General features: G+C 36.9%; 1 pseudogene; it reads right to left on the bottom strand.

Annotated features, from left to right (window-relative positions):
* LOC124895532 overlaps positions 1-6413 on the bottom strand; it is a 53207-nt pseudogene extending 46794 nt beyond the window's left edge.
* Between the last annotated feature and the right edge of the window lie 9568 nt (positions 6414-15981).

Raw genomic sequence — 15981 nt, 5'->3', positions numbered from 1 at the left:
TCAACCTATCTTTCAGCTTCTCAAAACTCCCATCTCAAGCATCTGACCATAGAAATTTCGCCTTCTTCTGGTTCAACTTAGTCAATGGAGCCGAATAGATGAGGAGCCCTCCATAAACCTTCTATAATAATTGGCTAAATCCAAGAAGCTTTGAATATTAATTGGAGTCGTAGTTTTAGGCCTCTTCTTAACCACCATAACTTTCTATGGATTCACCATGATCCCTTTACTAGAAATAACATGACCTAGATAGGTCACAGCATTTAACCAAAACTCACACTTGGAGAATTTAGCATACAATCATTGATCGTTCAAGGTTTGCAACACAAAGTAGAGGTGATCGGCATGATCAAACTCACTCTTAGAGTACACCAAAATATCATCAATAAACACAATTACGAATAAAACTAACAACTGATAAATACCTGGTTCATAAGATCCATGAATGCGTTGGGGCATTAGTCAAACCAAAAGACATCACCAAAAACTCAAAATAACCATACCGAGTTTGGAAGGTAGTCTTAGGGATATCTACTTCCCTAATCTTCAACTGATGGTAACTCGACAAAAGATCAATCTTGGAAAAGTACTTAGCACCCTGAAGCTAATCAAAGAGATCATCGATCCTAGGAATCGAATACTTATTCTTAACAGTCAACTTATTCAACGGGCGATAATCTATACACATCTAAAGGGACCATTCTTCTTATGCACCAATAGAATTAGAGCACCCCAAGAAGAGACACTAGGGAGAATAAAGCCCTTATTTAGAAGATCTTTCAATTGCTCATTTAGTTCTTTCAACTCAGCCAGGGCCATTCTATAGGGAGGTATAGAGATAGGATGAGTGTCTAGAAGAAGATCAATCCCAAAATGAATTTCCCAATTAGGAGGCACACTAGGAAGATCCTCAGGGAAGACTTCAGGAAATTTACTAACCACAGGTACAGACAGTAAGGAAGGACCTTTTGAGTTAGAATCTTTAACCCGGACTAAATGATAAATACGCCCCTTGGAAATTAATTTCCGAGCTCTAAGATATGATATAAACCTCTTCTTAGGAACTAGAGAACTCCCTTCCCACTCAATAACCAGCTTATTAAAAAATTTAAAAATGACCTTACGGGTCCAACAATCTAAAGAGGCATAGCATGAGTGCAACCAATCCATTCCCAATATGACATCAAAATTAACCATGTATAATTTAATCAAATCCACCAAAGTTTCCCTACCACAAATAGATACCATACAACCCTTATATACTCTTCTAGCAAGCACAAAGTCACACACCAATGTAAAAATAAAAAAGAGGTCTAAAATACGCTTAGGACCGAAACCAAAATACACAGCCATAAATGGGGTCACATAAGAAAAAGTATACTTGAGATCAAGCAAACAATACACATCCCAAGAGAACACTGTCGACATACCAGTGATGATATCAGGAGATGCCTTGAACTCTTGATGGGTTGTAAAAGCATTGAGATGGTTTCAACCAGTGCCGGATCCAAGCACACTTTGGTATAGAAGCTGATAAAGTAGCAATATGAACCTAAGCAACCCTTGAAGGAGAATCTTGATGCATATGACCAATCTGACCACAACTAAAGTACTTATTCCTCCGCTTCTCACACTGACCATGGTGCAACTAACTATAAAATATTAAAAGAGGATATGATGGTGCAGACTGGGCCCCACTAGCTTGAGATTGGGCACCCTGTTCCCTAGAACCATCACCACTCTAAAAATGTCGATCATTAGATGGCTTTAAATAAAGAGCACTAGCCATCGAATAGGAGTTAAGACTCCTTCAATTTCTCTTCTAAGACCATTTCCCACCATCTCTACCACTCTGTTGATGGCCTCTACCCTGCTCTGAATGTCTAAATCTCTTACTGTCTTTCTCTTACCTCAGCTTTCTTTTTATTTTTCTCTTCGAATTGTTACATATACACCACTAGTCTAGAGATGCCCATATGTTTGTTCAACAAGGCAACCTTGCTCTCAAGAATCAAATCACAGGACAATCTAACAGCAAACTTTTTTATTTTATCCCTCATGCTAGATACTAACTCAGGAGCAGGACGCGACAGATAATAAAACTTTAAGGCATACTCCTTTACTTTTATCCTATCTAACTTCTAATTTATGAACTTCTCAGCCTTTGCTTTCCTTAACTCCTAGGGAAAGAAGCGATCAATAAAGGAACTTGAGAAATCATCCTACAAAGTTGACTCAGTGTCATCGTCCTTACACTGATCCTACTTCTTATACCACTGATACGATATATCTTTCAGTTAATATAAAGAAAATTTCATACCTTCTACATTATTAGCATGCATCACTCGAAAGATCTTTTTTATTTCATCTATGAACCTTTGAGGATACTCCTCAACCTTAGTACCATTGAAAGTCAGAGGGTGAAACTCATAAACTCGCCAACTCTAGTGGCCTCAAAAGAACTCACAACAATACTAGCAGGACCCAATGTTGTGGCTGAGATGTCATAAACTGGGTCAATAGATGAATGGAGTGATAGAACTCAGTATTGTAATATCTCCCTGAGGTGACTGAGCATGAGTGTCACCCTTAAGAGTAGGATCAGTGAAGACTGGTAGGACTCCATAGGGGCAATCAGAAGTAGCGACCCTAGATCGGGTTGGTACCCTAAAAAGTAGGACGAGCTCCCTCCATATTGTCCTCAAATGGAACAAAAGAGTTTCCACAAATATCAAATCTTCTTGGAGGCATGTTCTAAAAGGTGAGAAAATAGGAATTAGAGAGATTCAAGGCCTTAAACTCTACAGCCCAAAAAGAAGACAACAAGAAAGAAAAACATTCTTAAATGCCTCGTAGCCTCTCCCTTATAAGTGTGGTGCACTACATGCCCATAAAAGAGACTCTACTTGACACGACTTTGTGGATATCAAATAAACTATAAAACTAGGCTCTGATACCAACTTTGTCATGACCCAAACTAGGTCCTGGACATGACGGGCATCTCAAGTCTACCAAAGACCAGAGACCACTCCCATTTTCTAGTAACAGAACACAACACACACTAACAAGAACTGAAGTTTGAATATATAACAAGATAGAGTAACTTAAGTTTAAAGATTTGAAGTTATATAAATAAATACAAACCGACACCGATAACCAATACCAGATACCAACATAACACCCAAGTCCACAGTACCCACAAAGTCTCTAACAAAACTTAATACTAATGAAGTGTCGGGACATACCCCTTACCATAGCCAAAAGCAAGTCTGAAACAAAGTCTAAAACATAAGAAACCAAAATATAAAATAAAATCTTTCAAAGGATGAAAGCTCAAAACTTCAAGCCAACTCATGAGCTATCCATAAATACCTAATCACTACATAGGAAAGGTATAAAATATTTTGGTACCTATATCGCGTGGGGATAAAACATACAGAGATGGTTAGCTTTTGGAATGCTAGTGTGTAACTCAAGGATAAGGGTAAAATAATACCATGGGCAATAATTCAAAACCAATCAATTCTAATGCACATCATCAAATGCAAATACATATATATATCACATGATGGGGTAGGGAATAAGGCTTAGTATAAACATTTAAAACTTTAACCTACATTATATAGCATAACCATCATAATCAAGGAACCCACAGGATATATGAGCTTAATTATCCCCCAGTTAGAAGGGCTCTAGTGCATGTAGTCATACGAATGAGAGGATAATCATATGTCATATACCTGATGGGGGACTCAAATCTCCCAGCATAAATCAAAGGTGAATTAAACACCAATTTATATAACATGAGGGACTCAAACATCCCAATTATATAATAATAATAAGGGGGACTCAAACCTCTTGGTCATTTAGACCCCTATGTCGACTAGTGTGATTTTTTATGTTGGTCCCTCGGGAACTCCACTTTCACGGTTGAAACACCCTGGGTTTTGACACTTAGAAAAATTTCTCGATTTTTAGCTTCTGAACATCATATGGCTTGGGGTACTTCTCATATTATGGTGCAGGATTTGGTTAGTTTTGGTCATATAGTAACCAATGTGGGTTGGTTGATTCTTTCAAAGGTATGGTTGAATCATACTAGTCATACCTTAGGGTACAAATGGTAAGATGTCTATCATAAGTTGCCCTAAGTTAAGCCTAGGTGATTTTATTCTGCCTAGGGTACGATTTTATGGTACTAGTCGTATGGTTAAGTACTGTTTGGCTTGGGTGGTCATATGTTGGACAGTGTTAGGGTCCAAGGTGAGGCCTAAGTTATGATATAGGGTACCAATACCCTAGGGTACGGTTGGGGTGGGGTGGTCGTACCATCCTGCAGGAATTTTAAGTAGTTTAAGTTGGGGGTAATCTGGATATTTCCCCTATTAACCTCTTAACTTCACAAGACTTATAACTCTTTTGGGATATTATTTACCATAATATGCTAATCTTAAATACTTAGAAACTCTCTCAAATTATCCCAAAGGCTCGTAGGTCAAAGAAGGCTAAAATTTCATCAATAGGGTCAATTTAGGGACTTACAAGGGTGATTTCTCTCTATCATCTTCTTAATCTAAGGCATGTACTCCTCCCTCATTGTTAGTTCTAACTAAAGGCATGTTTATGATTTGTTTCATGTCATAATTGTTGTATGATTTTGGGTTTTCAACTATATGTTGGGGGTTTGGTTACAATGGTTGGTTATGATTTTCCTAAATCTTTTACTTATGCTTTTCATATTATTATGGTGGTTTGAACATTTGTTTGAATGGGAATAGTTAATTGGTACTTGGAAACATTATGCCCCCATGTGTTTGATAAAATGCCTATTATAATATTTTTGGTTAAATTGTTATACTTTCATTTATGGTATAACTTGGTAATGGAACCCTAAATAGTTTGGAATGGTTAAACAGTAAGGTCTTGGTGGTTATGGTTGGTATAATTTAAAGTCTTGTGGGGTACAAGTAAATTGCCCAAGCAAACTTAACAACAAACATCTTGTGGGGTACATGGGATTCCCCCAAGTCAACTTGATAATGTAATCTATGGGTACATGGGAATACATTTACTCAAAAAGGATGGCTAAGCACATTATTGCAAGCTATAGTTGGTATTACGATAACAGTACATATAGCCTTGGTTAATAATAAATGGAATGGTGGTTTGGTTGTATGGTAATAGTTTTACTTGGTCAATAATGACGGGGTGAGATAGCTAACTATGAAGGTGTGAGTCTAACGGACGAACACTGGAAACTCATATTTACTGACATATGGATTGATTATGGCAGCCATATATGATACTTATAGGGTACACGGGAATCCCCTAAGTACACTTGTACATATGTGTCATGGAGAGCGAAGGGTACTCGGGAATCCCCTACTCCTATGGTATCTTCGGTACGTGCAGCTACATGAATCGAGGCCCGTTCAGGGGGTTACACTAGACCCATATAGCCCATGGGTGGTTCTAGGATAGTTAAGCTATACATACCCAGGTTAATGGTTTTAAAGGCATGCTAAACCTGATTTCCTTTTTCCGGCATGGATATATATATATATATATTAGAGAGAGACAGAGAGAGAGAGATGGATGTGTATGCATATAGTTGGTTTACTTGGTTTTAAAGGTCGACATTATTTTATTGTCGCAAAGCAAAGCAATGGAATATCAATCCTTAATGAGCAAAGTAGTCTTGCTCTCCAAGATCAAAACTCTATTCAAACCATAAGCGAAATTCCTCATTTTCATTCTCATGTCATCCACCAAGTTAGAAGCATACCTCAATAGCTGATTAGACTTCAATGCATATTCCTGACAATCATTCTCCCTTGCTTAAGATTCACAAACTCCTCCATCTTAGCTTCCCTCAGCTCCTGAGGATAGAAACGATCCAAAAAGGTATTAGAGAAGGCCTCCTATAATGCAGATTCTTCCACATCACCTCTATCTCTATCCTACTCCTCGGTCCACTAATACTCAACATTTTTGAGTTGATAAGCTACAAAGTTCAACCCCTCCATATTTGTAGCCTGCATCACCCAGAATATCTTTACCATTTCATCCAAGAAGCCTCGGGGATCCTCCACCTTCACTCCAGTAAAAGTAAGAGGACCCATCTTCATAAATTAAACAAACCTTGTGGACTCAGCAAACAACCCACCAAATGCATCCAACTCAGCCTGAGCAGCAACCAAATGAGCAATAACGTGGATAGATTGACAAAATTCTGCATTCGTCATATTTCCCTGAGGGACCTGAAGCGAACTGGTAGAATTAGGAAGAACCCCAATACCATCCAGAATAGGACCCTAAGATCGAAGATGTACCCCCGTCGTAGGACGTACCCCTTCAGCATCATCCCCAGATGGAACAAAAGAATTTCCTTGTTTTTCATATCTACGAGGCATGATCTGATAGACAAAAAAACAAGGATTAGAGAAGATTTTCAGACTTTAGACTCCAAGCTTAAAAATAGAATACCAAGAAAGTGAAACATACCTAAATGTCTTGCAGCCTGGGAAACTGAGTGACGACATTCGTGATAAGCTGCCATAGGCGTGATGACTTATCACCAATGTCGTCAGCCCTGGGTAGATTTCTAATCCCAGTGATGATATTTTGTGAAAAGCCATCACGCCCGTGATGACTTATCACCAATTTCGTCAACCTTAATCAGAAAATCAAGATTTAACCCTTTTGTGATGACATTTCGTGATGACTTATCACCAGCTTGATGACTTTTAACGAATGTTATCAGCTATTTTTTCCAGCAATTGGGGGGCATTTTTGCAAGGGTATTTTGGTCTTTCCTTCACTTTTCATGACTTATAACCCTCAAGGAGCATATTATCTTTCATTATCTTTAGTTAAACATCTCAAAAAGCTCTCTCATAAACTCTCAACCACAAGATTAGGATTTTTTCTCAAGATCATCTCCTCAAGAACAAGAACATTCTCTCCCAAAAGGGGTTACACCCTAGACAAGAAAAATCAAGAACAAGCCTAAGGATTTCTTCAAGAACCTTCAAGAAACATTAGATATCTTTTAAGATCAAGCTTTAAGGTAGGTGTAGTGTTCATCCATGGGTCCCTTTTCATCCATGGATCTCAAGAATCATGTTTTGAATTATAAATTATGATTTTCTTATTGTGTTATAACTATATTCATGTTGATGATTGTTGTTTGGATTTAAGGTTGTATCTTGATGTGTTTTTCATGATGTATGTGAGTAGGTTAGTTGAAACCCATGAAATTTGGATGGATTAAGATTGTCAAATTTATAAGTACACCTATGCCCAAAGTTGTGAATGTAAGGTATTTGATAAAATGCCAAGAATGATAGAATCCATGTTTTTATGACTTAATAGTGCTTAAATGACAAGCCTGTGTTCTATTCTTTATGATTGCACATGAACTCCACGTTATTATTGTGATATGGAATGAGCATGATATTGAAGCAACACGAGTATATACATGTTGTGCACATCCCCTTCCATGTATAAGATGTTAAGAACCAACTGTAGTATAAAATCCCCTACTTATGATATTGTGAATTGTGGACTCTATTCTTACGATCAAGTCAGTCATGTGTGTCAGTTTCCTTCCATCGAGTCCTGGGGGTACTTGTACCCAAAATAATATAGTTGTGTGCCTAGTTCCATGTTATTACGATACTCTCAGTCAAGCCATGGTCTATAGAATTTAGTTAGTCATGTGACTCAGGAAAACTCAAAAATCTCAACAGTCTCGATAGTTCAGTAACCTCAGTACTCAGTAATCTCAGTGATCTCAGTAACAGCAGTATTCCTAGCGATCTCAGTAATTTTAGTACTCTCATTCAGTCCTCAAAACTCAATACGTTCCTTCAGTCAAGGGAACTCAGTAAACTTAGTTTAGCTCTGCTAAACAATACCACTAGTATTAGTGCAGTTAATCAGTATCATTTTATCTAATCAGTTCAGTTTAGTTATTCAGTTTAGCTCAGTTATCCAGTTCAGTGTCTTTCAGATCAAAGTAGGATTCAGCACTAAGTGAGCATAGGGATGGGGACTCACCCGCTAAAAAGGACGGAGATCCTCAGAAGTAATCCCTAAGTTTCAGAACTACGTAGCCAGCGTAGGTACGAGATGTCACCCATTAAATAGGACTGGCATACTCAGAGGTCACCCGTTAGCACATTTATATGTATAGGACTGATCCCAGTAGTCACCCACTAGATTAGGACTTACTCCACAGCAGTTGTCTTTACTGGTGGTGCAGTACTGACACCCTTCCAGTTAGGGCAGAGATTGGACCCCTATCATCTTAGCATGGGGCATGTCAGTTAGATTAATACATCCCACAGTTTCAGTTATAGATTTAGGACTGTCAGATACAGTCAACTCAGTTCAGTAGTACAGATTCAGTACTGTTAGAGACAGTCAATCCTTATCATTATAAATAGACTTCAAGATCACCTATTAGACAAGACTGATCTCAACTATAGTTAATCAGTATCAAAATCATCAGATTTAAATATCACCCACTAGATAGGACTAATCTCAAATTTAGTTACTTTATATAGAACAAAACTCAGATAGTTCCATTAGAACTCAGACTGTTAAATACAGTTGCTTAGTATCAGTTACATTAGTCTTGTCGATCATCTTAGTTATATCAGGTATGTCAGTTGTCATAGCTTATGTTATCAGTATTCAATTTCAGGACTGTTAGACATAGTCAATCAGACCAGTTCTTTATAATTTAAACTGTCAAAAATAGTCATTCATCTATTTAGTATCTCAATATCAGTAAAGTTATGTCTTCAATATTCAGACTCAGTAGTCAGTATCACCACGACTTCAGTTATAGTTGCTTATGCATGTATATATTCTCATATTCATATTAGTCAGCATTGTTCATATATATAACCCTTTGTATTTAGCCTAACTCACTCATATACTCAGTATATTTAGACGTACTGATGTATTTATGCTATGGTGCTTTCTCATATGTTACACTACAGGTTCAGAGACACGTGTTCCAGATCAGCAGTAGCATCCAGTCGTAGAGTTGCAATGAGTCCTCATCCATTTGAGGATGATATTATTTTGTTTCAGTTTAGTTTTGCTAAATAGAGTTAGTTAGAGACATGTTCCTTCAACTCCTTGCTCAGACAGTATTTAGAGGCTTTCAGATTTAGTTTAGACTTCAGTTGTTTTTGGGTATTTTCCACCCATATGGATATTACGTTTGTCAGATATTCTATTCAGTTGAACCTTATGGTCTATTATTCATGTTTTTCCTCATTATTACATCATATATTATAGTATACAGGTACAGATATCAGTCATGGGTTATCTTGTGGTCCTTCGGGGTCATAAACACCGTGTGGCATTCCGATTTAGAAAATAGGGGTGTTACAAACTTTGTATCATAGCCTAAGGTTCAATAGATTCCTAGGAAGTCTGAAAGTCGCGTCAGTAGAGTCTTGTATATGCGTGTGTTGTGCACCACACTTATGTGCAGGAGGCTATGAGATGTTTTAGGAATAACTTCCCTTTTTTCAATATTCATGTTGTACCAGTGAGCATAATCTTAAGTCACTCTCGGTCTAATCCATTTCTCCCTTTCTTCTACAGAATATGCCTCCTAAAAGAAGAAACGGGAATCAGTCAGCCCCTCATCCCGAAGACCCTTTGGGCGATCATATTTCTCATGTGGAGTTCAGGACTACATTCACCACTTTTGCTCAGTTAGTTACTGCCCAAAATGAACGACTAGATATCATTCCAGCCAATCCAGTGGCCAATTCAGCTATAGCTAAAATTCAAGACTTTATCCAAATGAATCCTCCTTCTTTCATTGGGTCTAAGTCAGATGAGGACCCACAGGAATTCTTAGATCAGATTCATACAGTTACAGATATTATGGGGGTGACTACTGTGGAAAGTGATAAGTTAGTTACATATCAGTTGCAGGATGTGGCTCATACTTGGTACAAATAGTGAAAGTCAGAAAGGTTAGATGATACAGGTTCTATAGAGTGGGAGGAGTTTGCTTTACTTTTCTTGATAGATTTTTTCTGCTAGAGCTTATAGAAGCTAAGGTGCTAGAGTTCATCAACCTCAAGCAGGTCAGTATGATAGTGAAAGAGTATTCTCTTAGGTTTACTCAATTAGCTAGATATGCCCCTCATGTGGTTGCAGACAGTAGAGCTAAGATGAGTAAGTTCATGTCAGGGGTGAATGATAGCGTGGTAAATAAGTGCAGATCTGCCATGTTGAATAGTGATATGACTTTAGCCAGACTTATGACTCATGCTCAGCAGATAGAGGAGCAAAAGATTAGAATAAGGGAGAGATAGAGTAAGAGAGCAAGGATAGGTAGTTTCATCTTTGCTCAGCCTAAGTCACAGGGTGGTAACCATTCTCAGCATAGTCAGAAGTTTTTAGCCCCAGCTCCATCTAAAGCTAGTACACCAGCACCTAAGTCCAAAAATGACCATCATAATAGAGCGCCAGGCTCCGAGGCCCAGGGTAGTGAGAACGGAAGTCTTACTTATCCGCTTTGCGAAGAGTGTGGTAAAAATTACCTAGGTGCATATAGGGCCTATAGTGATGTATGCTTTGGGTGTCGCAAGCCAGGCCACAGGATGAGAGAGTGTAGAGCTCTAGCACAGAGGGGTAAAGAATTGCATCAGCAAGGCACCAAGAGTGGTTAGCGTTAGAATAGACTTTATGCACTCCAGACTTGTCATGATCCAAAAAGTTTCTCTGACCTAGATTTGGGTACGTTGCCAGTCTTTCATGTTCATGGTATGCATTATTAGATCTCTTTCTCTGATTTGGACATATGTTTCAGTATGAGTTAGTTAGTAAAGCTAGCAAGTCAATTTAGCAATCGAGCAGTCAGATTTGTATAGTTTGTTTCCTCATCCTTGCATCTATTCATGCTATCCAAGATCTCAGGGAATGTAACTATTCCAAGTAGAACCTCCTAGTAGTTTCAAGTTTAGTCCAGTTCATGCATCATGCATTAGTCCTAGACTCCCGAGGTTCAGTTATAATCTAGTTCATAGATGCTTTGTGCATCGCCTCAACTTTCTCAATATCTCAGCAATGTCAGTCCAGCATCTTTCAAGGGACATAGTATCCCAAGGGAGGGATACACTATAGCCCCCAAACTTTCATGATTTAAATAGGTTATTTTCTTTGATGAATCTATCTTGGAGAAAGTGTTACTTATGAGTCAATCCTCTAGCTCCAAAAATCAGCATTAAGCCATGTACTCAATGGCTCAGTTTAGTCCACAATACGATACTCTATTCATGTCATGCATTGTAGACTCAGTTCAGTTCATGTATCATATTCCAGACTCAGTTATGTTCTTATGTTTCCGCTCATGCATATTGAGTGATTAATCTCAAACTTATTGATAATTTCAGTTCAAGGTGACAGTCTTCTTTGATCTTACTCATTCCCATGTTCAGATTTTAGTGTATTCAGTTCCATGCTTAGTTTTCAGTTCAAACTTGGTACCTTTTCATTGCATGTTTATCCGCATGTTCCAGAGCCCATTCAGTCATATATTCACGCGTCAAATATGTGTGATCAGTGTATCAGTACTTTCTATCATGCATTCATATATCATGTTAATCGTATAATCATGCATCAGATATGCATGGATTCAGCTCATCAATTAGGAATCAAATATGCATTCTTATTATGAGAAACTCATTTTATCAGAACACTTAGCCGTGCATTCATGAATCAGTTACTCATGTATTAGATATGCATGTTCAGTATGATGTATTCAGCTTATCAGTCAATTCAGTCATGAAACCATGTTTCAGTAGTGTATGTATTGTACATACTTTAGTTGATATTTTCTTCCATCTCAGTCATTCTTATTCGAGGACGAATGTTCCCAAGGGGGAGATATTATAATACCCCAAAAAATCCAAACCAATATTAGCTCCATGTTTCAAGCTCATGCATAGTACATCATGGTTCTTTTATAGTTTTATGAGCAAGTTAGATGTATATTAAGTCTTCAAATAACTCATATCTATCAGAAAAATCAAAACATTCCTTACTGATTGAATTCTTGGAAAGGATATTTCTATAGTCAACTTCGAATGAGGATGTCTCTTGTTATGCTACAAATTTTTGAGCTTATAACCTACTAAAAGATAGATAATCGAATTATATTTCCAACGATACCAATTTCTCCTAAATCCAATAACAGATCAAGGAGTTATGCCCATTTTACTCCAGCATGTCAGGCTAGGAAACTGAGTGACGACATTCGTGATAAGCTTTCACAAGCGTGACGACTTATTACCAGTATCGTCAGCCCTGGGCAAATTTCTAATCCCGGTGATGACATTTTGTAACAAGCTGTCACTCCCATGATGACTTATCACCAATGTCGTCAACCTTAACCAGAAAATTAAGATTTCACTCTTTTGTGACGATATTTCATGACGACTTATCACCAGCTTGACGACTTGTCACAAATATCGTCAGCTATCTTTTTCCAGCAATTGAGGGACGTTTTTTCAAGGGTATTTTGGTCTTTTCCTTCACTTCCCACGACTTATAACCCTCAAGGAGTGTATTATATTTCATTCTCTTTAGTTAAACTTCTCAAAAAGCTCTCTCATACACTCTCAACCATAAGATTAGGGTTTTCTCTCAAGATCATCTCCTCAAGAACAAGAACATTCTCTCCCAAAAGGGGTTAAACCCTAGTCAAGAAAAATCAAGAACAAGCCTAAGGATTTCTTCAAGAACCTTCAAGAAATATTAGATCTCTTTCAAGATCAAGCTTTAAGGTATGCGTAGTGTTCATCCATGGGTCCCTTTTCATCCATAGAGCTCAAGAATCATGTTTTAAATTATAAATTGTGACTTTCTTGTTGTGTTATGACTATATTCATGTTGATGATTGTTGTTTGGATTCAAGGTTGTATCTTGATGTGTTTTTCATGAAGCATGTGAGTAGGTTAGTTGAAACCCATGAATTTTGGATGGATTAAGATTATCAAATGGATAAGTACACCTATGCCCAAAGTTGTGCATATAAGGTGTTTGATAAAATGCCAAGAATGATAGAATCCATGTTTTTATGACTTAATAGTGCTTAAATGACAAGCCTATGTTCTATTCTTTATGATTCCACATGAACTCCACGTTATTGTTGTGTGTTATTATTGTGATATGAAATGAGCATGATATTGAAGCAACGTGAGTATATACATGTTCTGCGCATCCCCTTCCATGTATAAGATGTTGAGAACCAAGTGTAGTATGAAATCCCCTACTTATGATATTGTGAATTGTGGACTCTATGCTTATGATCAAGTCAGTCATGTGTGTCAGTTTCCTTCCATCAAGTTCTGGGGGTACTTGTACCCGAAATAATATAGTTGTATGCCTAGTTCCATGTCATATTATCACTATACTCTCAGTCAAGCCATGGTCTATAGAATTCAGTTAGTCATGTGACTCTGAAAAACTTAGAAATCTCAGCAGTCTCGGTAGTTCAGTAACCTCAGTACTCAGTAATCTCAGTGATCTCAGTAACAGCAGTATTCCTAGCGATCTCAGTACTCTCAGTCAGTGCTCAGAACTCAGTACGTTCCTTCAGTCAAGGGAACTTAGTAAACTTAGTTTAGCTCCGCTAAACAATACCACTAGTATCAGTTCAGTTAATCAGGATCAATTCAGCTAATCAGTTCAATTCAGTTATTTTGTTTAGCTCAGTTATCCAGTTCAGTGTCTTTCATATAGGAGTAGGATTCAGCACCGAGTGAGTCTAGGGATGGGGACTCACCCGCTAGAAAGGACAGAGATTCTTAGAAAAAATCCCTAAGTTTCAGAACTACGTAGCCAGCGTAGGTACGAGATATCACCCGTTAGATAGGAATGTCATACTCAGGGTTCACCCGTTAGAACATTTATATGTATAGAACTGATCCCAAGAGTCACCCGCTAGATTAGGAATGACTCCACAGCAGTTGTCTTTACTGGTGGCGCGGTACTGACACCCTTCCAGTCAGGGCAGAGATTGGACCCCAGTAGCATAGGGCCTGTTGGTTAGATGAATATATCCCACAGTTTTAGTTATAGATTTAGGACTGTCAGATACAGTCAACTCAGTTTAATAGTATAGATTCAGTACTGTTAGAGATAGTCAATCCTTATTATTATAAATAGACTTCAAGATTACCCATTAGACAAGACTGATCTCAACAATAGTTAATCAGTATCAGAATCATCAAATTTAAAGATCACTCGCTAGATAGGACTGATCTCAAATTTAGTTACTCCATATAGAATAAAACTCAGATAGTTCCATCAGAACTCAGACTGTTAAATACAGTTGCTCAGTATCAGTTACATCGATCTTGTTGATCATCACAGTTATATAAGTTATGTCAGTTGTCATAGCTTATGCTATCAGTATTCAGTTTCAGGACTGTTAGACACAGTCAATCAAACCAGTTCTTCATAATTCAAACTGTCAGAAATAGTCATTCATCTATTCAGTATCTCAGTATCAGTAAAGTTATGTCATCAGTATTCAGACTAAGTAGTCAGTATCACCACGAGTTCAGTTATAGTTGCTTATGCATGTATGTATTCGCACGTTCATATTAGTCTGCATTGTTCATGCATATAACCCTTTACATTTAGCCTACGTCACTCGTATACTCAGTACATTCAGACGTAGTGACGTATTTGCACTATGGTGCTTTCTCTTATGTTACACCATAGGTTCAGAGGCACGTGTTCCAAATCAGCAGTAGCATTTCAGTCGCAGAGTTGTAGTGAGTCTTCATCCATTCGAGGATGATATTATTTTATTTCATTTATTATTTAGTTCAGTTTTGCTAGACGGAGTTAGTTGGAGACTTTTTTCTTCAACTCCTTACTCAGACAGTATTTAGAGGTTTTCAGATTTAGTTTAAATTTGATTCAGACTTCTATTGTTTTTGGGTATTTGTCACCCATATGGATATCATGTTTGTCAGATATTTTATTCATTTTAATCTTATGGCCTAATGTTCATGTTTTTTTTTCATTATTACGTTATATATTGCAGTGTACAGGTACAAATATCAGTCATGGGTTAGCCTGTGGTCCTTCGGGGTCATAAGCACCGTGTAGCATTCTAGTTCAAAAAATTGAGGTGATACAGAAGGTGAGTTTTACAACAAAGTATAGCTATTTCTAAAAGATTCCCTTATTTAATTGCTTTAAAAAAATTGAGGAGAACTTTGGCCCTTTATTTTTCATTTTTTAGGGGGATTGGGGTTTTGGACATAAATGGTGTGTGTGGCGGCTGCATTTTAATATCCTTAACCAAATAGTACTAAGTAATATATTATGATGTGTATATTTTGGTTTTTTTGTAACAAATGCTACTAGTACAATGAATCTATTAAATATAATGAAGAAAATTATATATTGAAAATAACAATAATAATAAATATATAATTTATTTTAAGTTAATGGAGAACGATAATTATTTACATGAAATAAATATTATTCTAAAATATATTATTCTTTTTCAATTTATTTTACTATGATATTGTTAGTTTTGTTATCTACTCTTCTATTTTAATAAATGTTTAACTTTATAGTGTGTAGTTAAATATATGATTATTTTAAATTATAACTTTTTTTAGTTTAAATTAAAATACGAAAAATTATATGATTTCAAAATATTTTTTTCTACCTTTGAATTAGGAGTAAGGTATGTGTATACTCTACTCTTCTCAAACTTCACTTTATGACTACATTGGGTACGTTGTTATTGTTGTTTTATATGAATTAAAATGATTTATATGAATTAAAATTTCAAATTTAAAATAAAAAAATTTTAAATAAAATAAAATTGTCGATATCAAAAAATATATCTACTACATTTGTATAGCAAAAGGGAGAAGCAAAAAAAAATATTTGTAATGACGAATGCCAATTTTC

The sequence above is a fragment of the Capsicum annuum genome, unplaced genomic scaffold (genome assembly GCF_002878395.1).
Source record: "Capsicum annuum cultivar UCD-10X-F1 unplaced genomic scaffold, UCD10Xv1.1 ctg82819, whole genome shotgun sequence".
Classification (NCBI taxonomy): Eukaryota; Viridiplantae; Streptophyta; class Magnoliopsida; order Solanales; family Solanaceae; genus Capsicum; species Capsicum annuum.
Note: the sequence above shows the minus strand (reverse complement) of the source record. Positions and strands in the feature narration are given on the sequence as shown.